This window comes from Dermacentor variabilis, unplaced genomic scaffold, assembly GCF_050947875.1.
Source record: "Dermacentor variabilis isolate Ectoservices unplaced genomic scaffold, ASM5094787v1 scaffold_13, whole genome shotgun sequence".
Taxonomy (NCBI): Eukaryota; Metazoa; Arthropoda; class Arachnida; order Ixodida; family Ixodidae; genus Dermacentor; species Dermacentor variabilis.
The window spans coordinates 26141186-26151425 of NW_027460291.1; positions in this window are offsets into that span (position 1 = coordinate 26141186).

Genomic DNA, 10240 nt, shown 5'->3' on the forward strand with positions numbered 1-10240 from the left:
AATGTGAACACTCGTAGTGAAGAGGTTAGAGAATTTCCTGTACCCTTGGAAAAGAAAAATTGTTAAAATAAATGTTTTTATGCCTTTTCCCCGGGGTTTGGTACTGGTCGTCGTTTTCTCGTCGGATATATGTGTCTATGAAGACAAATAACTTGGGTTGATGGGTCGAACCGGCAAGTTGCTGCTGGCTGCTGTATAGCCCAGTGGAGAGGACGGGTCCTTGGATACGCACCTATGGTTATGTGTTCGTGCAGAGAACTTCGGCACTGGGTATGTGCAACGGGTATGAGCCAATGAGTATGGACGTATCCCCGGCTCAATCTCCCAGAATAGGCATGTGCTGCTGTTGTCGCTAGGGGCACGGAAGCCTTAAATACATTTAAATATCGTGATGTATCCTACATTCAGGCCGCTATCAGCGTTCAAAGACAGAGGCACGCGGCGGAGGACTTTTTCGAGTGTTTTCGCTGCGCAGGGAGCGGGGTTATCTTTTTGAGTTCCCCGCTCAAGTTCACTACTTAATAAATGGTTTATCTTTATAAATCCCTGCTTAGTAAAGTCGCTATAATAAGTATCGTAGTTCTCTGTGCCCGTACGCCCGTCAGCAACATTTTTCCTTCGGCAAGCATTGCACATCGCCTCCGTGCTCGTGCTACAGGCAGCAAATTGCTGCAGCTGATGAGTCCGTTTTCGTGTCATTGGATATTACCGCGATTTAGCTAATAATAGCGCCGCATAAATTACATTCCAAGTTCAAGATAAATATGCGTGTAATTATCGAGTTGTCAAAAACGTTCTGCTAAAAAAGCACCGTGCACTCCCCCTTTTTTAATGTACAGTTATGCAATTTGCTTTATTCTCTTAAGAAAGTAAGGAGTGACAAGGTCTTTATAACATACATGGCAATTTTGGCAAAATAAACGGTTAAATATCGCGTGTAGAGCTTCTGTGACAAGTTCTTGCACATAACTGTTGCGTGCTAGCAAAGGATCTGCACCTTTATCGAGCAGAAAATTAAGACCATGAGGCCATCTTCAATGTTGGCGTTGCTCACGTCAGTAATCTGCAAAAGACGAGTGAAAGAAAAAGTGAGCATGAGTCTAGCACCGGGCACTTATATATCCTGCTGATAATTTAAGCACTGTCTTACTCGTATCATACAGCATCAGCGACGCCACTACCCCATATCATCAGATCTAAGCCGGAAGTTTATTTTGTCTGCATACTGCTTATGAACATCTCGCGATCTTAAAGGGTGGCCCTGTACAGATTGTAAACACACATAAAAAAACGCACCATAGCCAAATACAGCATGCGGTAATTGAAATAATTCTATCAAGCTTGCATCGTCTATGGAAGCTTACTGGAGCTTTCAATTTACGGAAATGTTTTATAAAGGAAGCGGAAATGAACGTGGCCGAAAAACGCCATTCATCTCTGCCCAAATCAGAACGCTCGGCCTTAGCATGCGTCTTGAATGGTGGGTCACTTATGCACCTTTCCATCGGGCAAAAGGAAAAGCCTTTCCTCCATTCTGGCTAGTGCAATTGGGCGCAACACTGCTTGAATGTGTTGCCGTCGCGGGCTTTGGAACAATTTGGAGATGTTTTAGCTAGTTCTACGAATAGTTACGTGATGGCAGCTCATGCAAGATACGAGTAGATGGACAACCAGTGGATAGCGTTCGACTGCAGTAATAACTGCAGAAAGTGAAAACTCTAAACTTCTCAAAGATTCGACGTGCACCAAGAGCCACGATGTGTGAGTGGTTGTTAACTATGCTGGATGCATCGGCTCCGACTCCACGAATAGCAGTGACGTCGATGTATTTATTTATTCTAGGCGGTTGGCAAGCGCGAATAGGAAAAGCTTATCTTCATGTGACCGCTTGGTGCGTGAAGCATGGAAGTGCGGCGAGCTCAATGGCAGCCAGAAACAGTCATGCGCCAGTCGGGAAAATACTTGCGCCACTCACCGACATGATATCAAGCATATAAAGTCTACGGTGCCAGGTCCAGTTAGGATTTTCTGTATGTGGCCGATGGTACGGCTCAACACAGCGATCACTGCGGCCGGCAAAGCAACATGATATGTAACATTTGCGTTTCAGGAGTTGGTGTGGCCCCGTAAAGAAGTAACATTCAATCGGCACTGGCTCCAAAGCATGCGGCTGCTCTATATGAGAACATTATTTTCCCATAAGAGATGGTGCGTCAATGATGATGGGTCGAAATAACGGAATAGAAAATTTGGTTATCGTCGCCTTGTGACTTGCGTTGCAGGCGGTTATGACTAAGCAACACTATTTTATTCCGGCGTGAAAAGGGTGTCTTACTAACAAATTAGTCACACAATGCATCTCCAAATCAGTGTTTGATAGCTTGCCGAAATAAACAGCAGAATGGTGCATAATACTGTCGCCTGTTTTACTACCCATTGCTGCAAAACAGTAACATTTGGGAACTACAGGACGAATGATGCAATAAGGGCAGACTAGAGAAATTTTTAACTGGTCCCCGAGGCTTACTCTGGTATCGGCCACCTGCGCGCGCCCGCATAGCATTAGATAGTCTGTGTCATGTTTACTAAAATCACTATTTTTACAGAGCGATTTCCAAGGTACAAGAGGCCGCGCTATCCTGTACATACCGTGTGAGCCCGAAAAGCACAACCAGCAACTGCCGACGAGGATATGCCTAACATGCAACAAAGAGCATTCGTCCATGCCCGCATGGCGGCGAAATCAGCTCGCTCACAGATGTAGCCACTGCGTAACCAGTATTGCCGGCGCGCTGGACGACATGGTCTTTAAAACTACGACAGGCGGCTGCCGATGCTCCCACTCCACGCTTGTAGGTCACATGCACCCAAACCTGTAGAAAGAGAATGATAGCTTCTGCGCCACCACATTGGCCATGCGCACTTTGAAATGATATTGTGAGAATTTTCGGCACGCAATTCCACCCCTGTGCCCGAACGCCCCCTCCCTACTCAACTCATTTGGCCTCCTGGGACTTTTTTTTTTTTTACCGCCAGCAAACTGGTGTTCTGGAAACGGCATTTCGGGGCTGTGATGAAAATTCAAAAGGAAACCACACTGCTGCTGAAGTGTTTAACAGAATATGACCTTCAAGAGTACTTGCAGGAATGAAAAAAAGAGGTGGAAGAACTGCATTGTAACTGGGAATGTTTCAAAGATGACCTCATAGATGTATCTGGAAATTTGTGAAATAACTTTTTTAAACGCGCTGAACAAAAATTTCGACCGACCTCTGATATATTGAACATAGTTGTGAGTATGTTAACTAGGATCACTTGGAAGGATGATGGCAGATACAGTTATAGCCAATGCACCCACGTAGAATAGCTCCTCCCGGAGTGCTGGAACAAGTTCACCATTTGTTAATGCATCAGATCGCGTGTGTGAACGCATACAATGCAATGTTTTTTCTGCGTTTATCTCAGAAAAGGCTATATTTACGTGCTGTGTACTGCGTCGAGCTACGACACGGTGAATCCTGTGGAGGGTCGTAGCGACATTTTTTTTTCTACCTGCACGCATAAAAAAATGGGCAGTTTTGTGCGAAGAACGACGCGTCGACAGCGACAGCAAGATAAAGCGTTGCGCTTCAGCTGCTCGGACGGTGTTGTAACTGTACGTGGGTGTGACATGGTGGTGCTACGCACCAACCAAGGTTGCTATAGGCAGAAGGAATAGCGGTCGGGCAGTTACCAGGTGTAAGCGCCGCCAGGGGCTTTGCAAGTGCTGCCCCTCGATAGCGCACGACATGACACCGAGGGGAAACCGTCGGCTTTAGTCAGTGAAATACTAGGTGGCGTTCGTTGCACATTTACTGTACGCTTCCCTCGGCAAGTGCGTAGGCACAGTAGCTCAGCGGGAACGCTAGACGAGCGGCATTGCACAGCGTTCACGCCAGCAGCGATGTGGGCGTTTTGTTTCGCCTTTTTTCCTTTGTTTTTCTTGCAGTCAAAGCCACTGCGTCTCTCTCTGTAGAGCATCAAGCCGTCCGCGCGCGAGATAGTCAGTAGCGAGACAGCACGACGGCGCCAATGGCATGAATGCGCGTCTAGCATCTGCTTAATTGCTGCCCCAATAAAAATGGCACCCGCCGTGGTTGCTTAGTGGCAATGGTGTCGGGCGTGCTAAGCACGAGGTCGCGGGATCGAATCCCGGCCACCGCGGCCACGATTAGATGGAGCCGAAATGCCAAAACTCCCGTGTACTTAGATTTAGATGCACGTTAAAGAACTCCAGGTGGTCAAAATTTCTGGAGTCCCCCTCTACGGCGTGCCTCATAATCAGAAAGTGGTTTCGGAACGTAAAACCCCATAATTTAATTTATTTTAATTTAATTAAAATGGCTGTGACTGAGAGGACAATGCTTCAACTTCTACAAATCAACGTGTGTGAAAAAAGAAATGATGGTCGTCTATATAAAGCTTTCGGGCATTTGTTATACTACAGCTTTTATAATTAATTTAATTATGGGTTTTGCGCGCCAAAACAACGATCTGATTATGAGGCGCGCCAATTTGAAGCACATAAATTACTGGACAACGTAGAATCGACTTCAATGCTATTCCTTAGTCGTTTTTGCTTTGCCTTCATCATGATGGCTATGCTGCTACGACAATGCACACTTCATGCGGTAGCACTAAACAAGAACAATTCGGTCTCTTCAATATATATATATATATATATATATATATATATATATATATATATATATATATATATATATATATATATATATATATATATATATATATATGCGCACCAAATATTGCTTAGCTCAAGCAATTCATAAGTGCTCGTAAGAATTAATTTTTACGAATGTTTTTTTTATCATATGTAGCTCGCGTTCACGTCCTTGTTTTGGAAGTCTTCAAAATTTTATACTAAGACAGCACGTACACGGTCTAAATCTCAAGTATCGGGTCACTGGCACTTATTAGGCCTTAAAGCAGTTGCAAGCCGACGAGTCGAATGTACGCGAATTAAAACAGCACACCCACGTCTAGGTAATGGGGAATATTTTGGGGGTACCATTTAACGGACCATAAACAGCGCGGTGTCATTTATAAACTGTTTATTAGTTGCTAATACAAAAGCATTATATGCTCCATTACGCCAAAGTCCGTCGTAGTCTGCGTGAGCGAAAGATGGTACGAAAAATGGCAGACGGCGCAAAGTGCAAAAACAGGTCAAAACAACGTGAATAACGTGAATTGGTGGTTTTGAAATGACATATCCCAGCCTTCAGCAGAGCTCCGGAAGTTACGTTATATTAGAGTGACGTTTAAGCGCATTAGTAAACCATGTTGCATTATTATGCGATACTACTACTCTAGCAGGCACATACTTGTGTATGAGTTGGTTTACTTTTGCAGTAAACATACCCCAGTTTTCCTGAACTTCTCCAAGGACAAGTTTTTGAACATAAACGTCCAGGAATTCACTACATTTTTCATTCATTAGGTCCAAATTAGCTCTTTTATTCAGACGAATGTTTTTATGTTTGAAATGGGGATGAGGAGAGGATATGTCGATGTTAAAGCGTAAGAGCGAATGATCCCTCAAACCAGGGAGGTAATTTATAGAAGATATGAGTTCTGGGTGCACAGAAAAAAATATAGTCTAATGTATTCTCTCACAAGGTGCGTCAAATGGAAGCAATTCAACATATTTAAGAAATAATTCATCATCATCACCATCATCATCCATCAGTCCGTAACCCTTAACGACCACCGGCTATCTTCCGTCCTCATTACATGCCCTGCCCATGCCCATTTCTTTTTCTTGATTTCAACTAAAATATAATTAATTCGCGTTTCTTCCCTCACCCAATCTGCTCTCTTCTTATCCCTTCACGTTACACCCATCATTCGTCTTTCCATAGCTCGTTGCGTCGTCCTCAATTCAGGTAGAACCCTTTTCGTAAGCCTCGAGGTTTCTGCCCCGTAGGTGAGTACTGGTAAGACACAGCTGTTATACACTTTTCTCTTGAGGAATTATTGCAACCTGCTGTTCATGATCTGAGAATGCCTGCCAATCGCACCCCAGCCGATTCGTATTCTTCTGGTTATTTCAGTCTCATGATTCGGATCCGCGGTCACTACCTGCCCTAAGTAGATGTTCCGAGACTGTTAAACATTACTTTAGTTTTCTGCAGATTAATTTTTAGACCCACCCTTCTGCTTTCCCTGTCCAGATCAGTGAGCATGTATTGCAGTTGGTTCCCTGAGTTACTAAGCCAGGCAATATCATAGGCGAATCGCAAGTTAGTAAGGTATTTCCATTAACTCTTATCCCCAAGTCTTCCCAATCCGGGTCTCAGAATACTTCCGGTAAACACGCTGTGAATAGCATTGGAGAAATCGTATCTCCCTGTCTGACGCCCTTCTTTATTGGGATTTTGTTGCCTTCTTTATGGAGGACTACGGTGGCTGTGCAGACGCTATAGATATCTATCAGTATTTTTACATACTGCTCGTCTACACCCTGATTCCGTAATGCCTGCATGACTATTGAGGTTTCGACTGAATCAAACGCTTTCTCGTAATCAACGAAAGCTATATATCAGGGTTGGTTATGTTTTACACATTTCTCTATCACCTGATTAATAGTGTGAATAGGGTCTATTGCTGAGTAGCCTGTACGAAATCCTTCCTGGTCCTTTGGTTGACAGAAGTCTAAGGTTTTCCTGATTCCATTTGCGATTACCCTAGTAAATATTTTGTAGACAACGGATAGTAAGCTGATCTGTCTATAATTTTTTAAATGCTTGGCGTCCCCTTTCTTAAGGATTAAGATGATGTTGGCGCTCTTCCAAGATTCCGGTACACTCGGCATTGTGTATACAGGGCGGCCAGTTTTCTAGAACAATCTGCCCACTATCCTTCAACAAATCTGCTATAGCTTGATCCTCGCCAGCTGCTTTCCCCTCTGCATAGCTCCCAAGGCTTTCTTTACTTTGCCCGGCATTACTTGGGGGATGTTAAATTTCTCTAGACTATTCCCTCTTCCATTATCTTCGTGGGTGCCACTGGTGCTGTATAAATCTCTATAGAACTCCTCAGCCCCTTAAACTATCTTATCCATATCAGTAATGATATTGCCGGCTTTGTCTCTTAACGCATACATCTGATTCTTGCGTATTCCTAGTTTCTTCTTGACTGCTTTTAGGCTTCCTCCGTTCCTGAGGGCATGCTCAATTTTATCCATATTATGCTGCCTTATGTCAGCTATCTTACGCTGGTTGATTAACTTCGAAAGTTCTGCCAGTTCTATTCAAGTTCTAGGGTTAGAGGCTTTCATACATTGGCGTTTCTTAATCAAATCCTTCGTTTTCTGCGATAGCTTACCGGTATCCTGTCTAACGAAGTTACCACCGACTTCTATTGCACAGTCCTTAATGATGCCCGTAAGATTGTCGTTCATTGCTTTAACACTAAGTTCCTCTTCTTTTATTAAAGCCGAACACCTGTTCTGTAGCTTGATATGGAATTTATCTATTTTCCCTCTTACTGCTGTGGGATTTGCTGGACGATCTCGCCGCTGCCACCACATGTAAGATTTGGAGTCGGGCTTGTAGGACGATCGGAGGAACTTGGGGCAAAAGGACTAGGTGAGGAGAATTTATTTACGTTATTTACATTTGAACATGGGATACATTTAGACAGTTTAGCGTGACTCCCAAATGGCACCCGCAAGACGAAGCATACAGCAAACAAGCACACAGGTCACGAGTACATTGACAAGCACAGAGCACTACGACGAGCACCCACTAGCCGCCGACAACAGCTCGTTATATCCACTTGGTGTTCCCTAGATCTCTAGGTGAGGCAAAACGTTCGACGTCAGCGTAAACAAGCCGCCTCTCTGCGGGACGTTTTACCTCTCTGCGGGGCGTTTTACAAGCACACACAGGTTTCAGTGCCTCCTCTGCGGGCAGACGGCCTTTGCAGCGCTTCGCCGTGGTGTCCATTGTCCTGCGTCCCCGTAGCCAGGTGGTGACGCCCTACCCCAGCCGGCGCCTATAAATTCCAGAGCTGCCTTTCTCCTGCTCTCCGCACGAGGCGCTTGGTGAATGAACGCCACCGCAGTCAAGTTCTCCAAAGGAAGTTCACGGTTGGTTATCGCTGTCCTCGCTGGTTCTATGAAGGACGCCTCCACCCCGGGCGGATCTAAACACGTGCAGCGGGCTGAAATAACTTGCGCGTTGCCACCTTGGCAGGCCATTCCTAACACCGCTAACTCATTGATCCGCTTCTTATGTACCTGTTTATTCCCTTTCACCATGTGTAAATAATTACACATGCCGAAAGCTGGGCTTATTATAGGAGGAGCGCCGAACCATGCTAAACCTGGAAAATTGAAGTCCCTTAGGAAAATGACCGGGCAGGAGCGATATTGAGAAACAATGCCGGCAACGACGTTATGCAAATCATCAACAAAAGTCGCCGTGGTGCTTGGAGGGCAGCATAACGCTCCTAGTATAATCTGGTCTTTTTTAAGAGAAAAGCCCACCCAGCCCCACCCGACACTTATAGGCGTACTTGAAAAGATATAATTTGCTTTGATATAGCACTCAATGTGCCACCACCAGATCTTCCATCGTGATCGCATCGATACACATCGTGGCAATGAATGGCATAGGTAGGTATTGGTTTTGTTCAAAAATCTTTTCTAGCGTAATTTGTGCCATTGTACTCAAATAGTATCACCTAATCTGAAAAAAACACTCTCTTGACATAACGCTTGCAAAGCTACCGCTCCCCCGTCCCTACTTTTTAGAGAGTGTGTAGAATCGCTGTTCGCGTGTTCGAAATTTGGTGGTTTTCAAGGTAATCACGTTGCGACGGTGCCTCACGAGATGCTCAGAGCGTGTCCATTATTAATTCGCATGGTTTATGCGTTGCGAAAACCCAAACACTTTGCTACACAAGTAAATACTATAGGCCCTTTCGTTGTCTACAAACATAGACCATGAATGGCTTCCTGTTTTGCTTATTGAAATAGCCGGCTAAATTAGGCGGTCGAAAAATTCAAGGGCGAGTAGTACGAGTGAACTAAAACAGAATCCCGCAGATTTTTAACCCTTTTCGTCTGTACATAGTCACACTATTCTACTTAACTTAGCCGCAAGTTATACGAAAAATTATTAGTATTAGTCTTGAGGCATTCTCAACCCTTATTTTGTCTGAAAACGCAAACGACAAAAAGATACTTTCTATTCACCGAAACAACTTAGCAAGAGGCTTTTTTTTGTTTCGGCATGGTAAGCTAATAAATGACGTGAACGGATATTTCTTTGAGCGCATGATCACGGCTGTTATCGCACATGCGAAATCATCTATACAACCGCATCTCGGGAGCTCCTTACCTTGATTTGCGGTATAGCATCGACGTCATTTTCGTTTATTCTTACTTCATTGTCAAGACTTCCTATGTGGCCAGTTAGAGAATACCGCGGTGTGGTAAACAACAAGTTAATTTCTGCTGAGCAGTGCATTCAATCTGAAATAGATGACATTTTATCTTCACTTACATCAAGTGTATAAAAACACACCTTAGAGAGGAAATAGGCTCAAGTAAGGGAGTGGCAAGTGTGCCTCAATATTAACCGGAGTATTGATCCTGCCATACGAAAATAGGGGGATGCGGGGTTTGTTGCATACTTAGCACACTATCGACGACGTTATCACTGGTGTTAAATGTGATAATCGCCAGAAAATTGGCAGCGAATATGCCCAATCGCGCATTCCATTTGACTTGTTTTATCAATGTATACAATCATACATTTTTCGAAATATGCGAAAAACCCTGTAAGCTATGCATCTCGAACTTTCTTTAGCTTTAATACAGCCTAGTCTCCTGTATATATGGCTAAGAAAATATTGATATACAATACTCTCACATTGCAGTAAAGCTCCTAGTTTAAGCTTGCCAAGGTTGACGACTGGGTGTGTTGGTATAGCATATTAGAGGTGGGATTGCGAAACATTTTGACGAGGCACACAGAAGAAAAACACACACCACAGAGAGTTTAAGTTTCTCTTAAACTCTCTGTTTAAGAATTCTCTTCGCCTTACAACAGATAATTCAGTGCATGACCTACTAAAGAGCTCATAATTTTAACGGCTCTCCAACTGCCATGGTTGGTAGTGGCCTACCCTCAAGGCTAGACAGTTTTACAAGGGTAATGTTTATTCACAT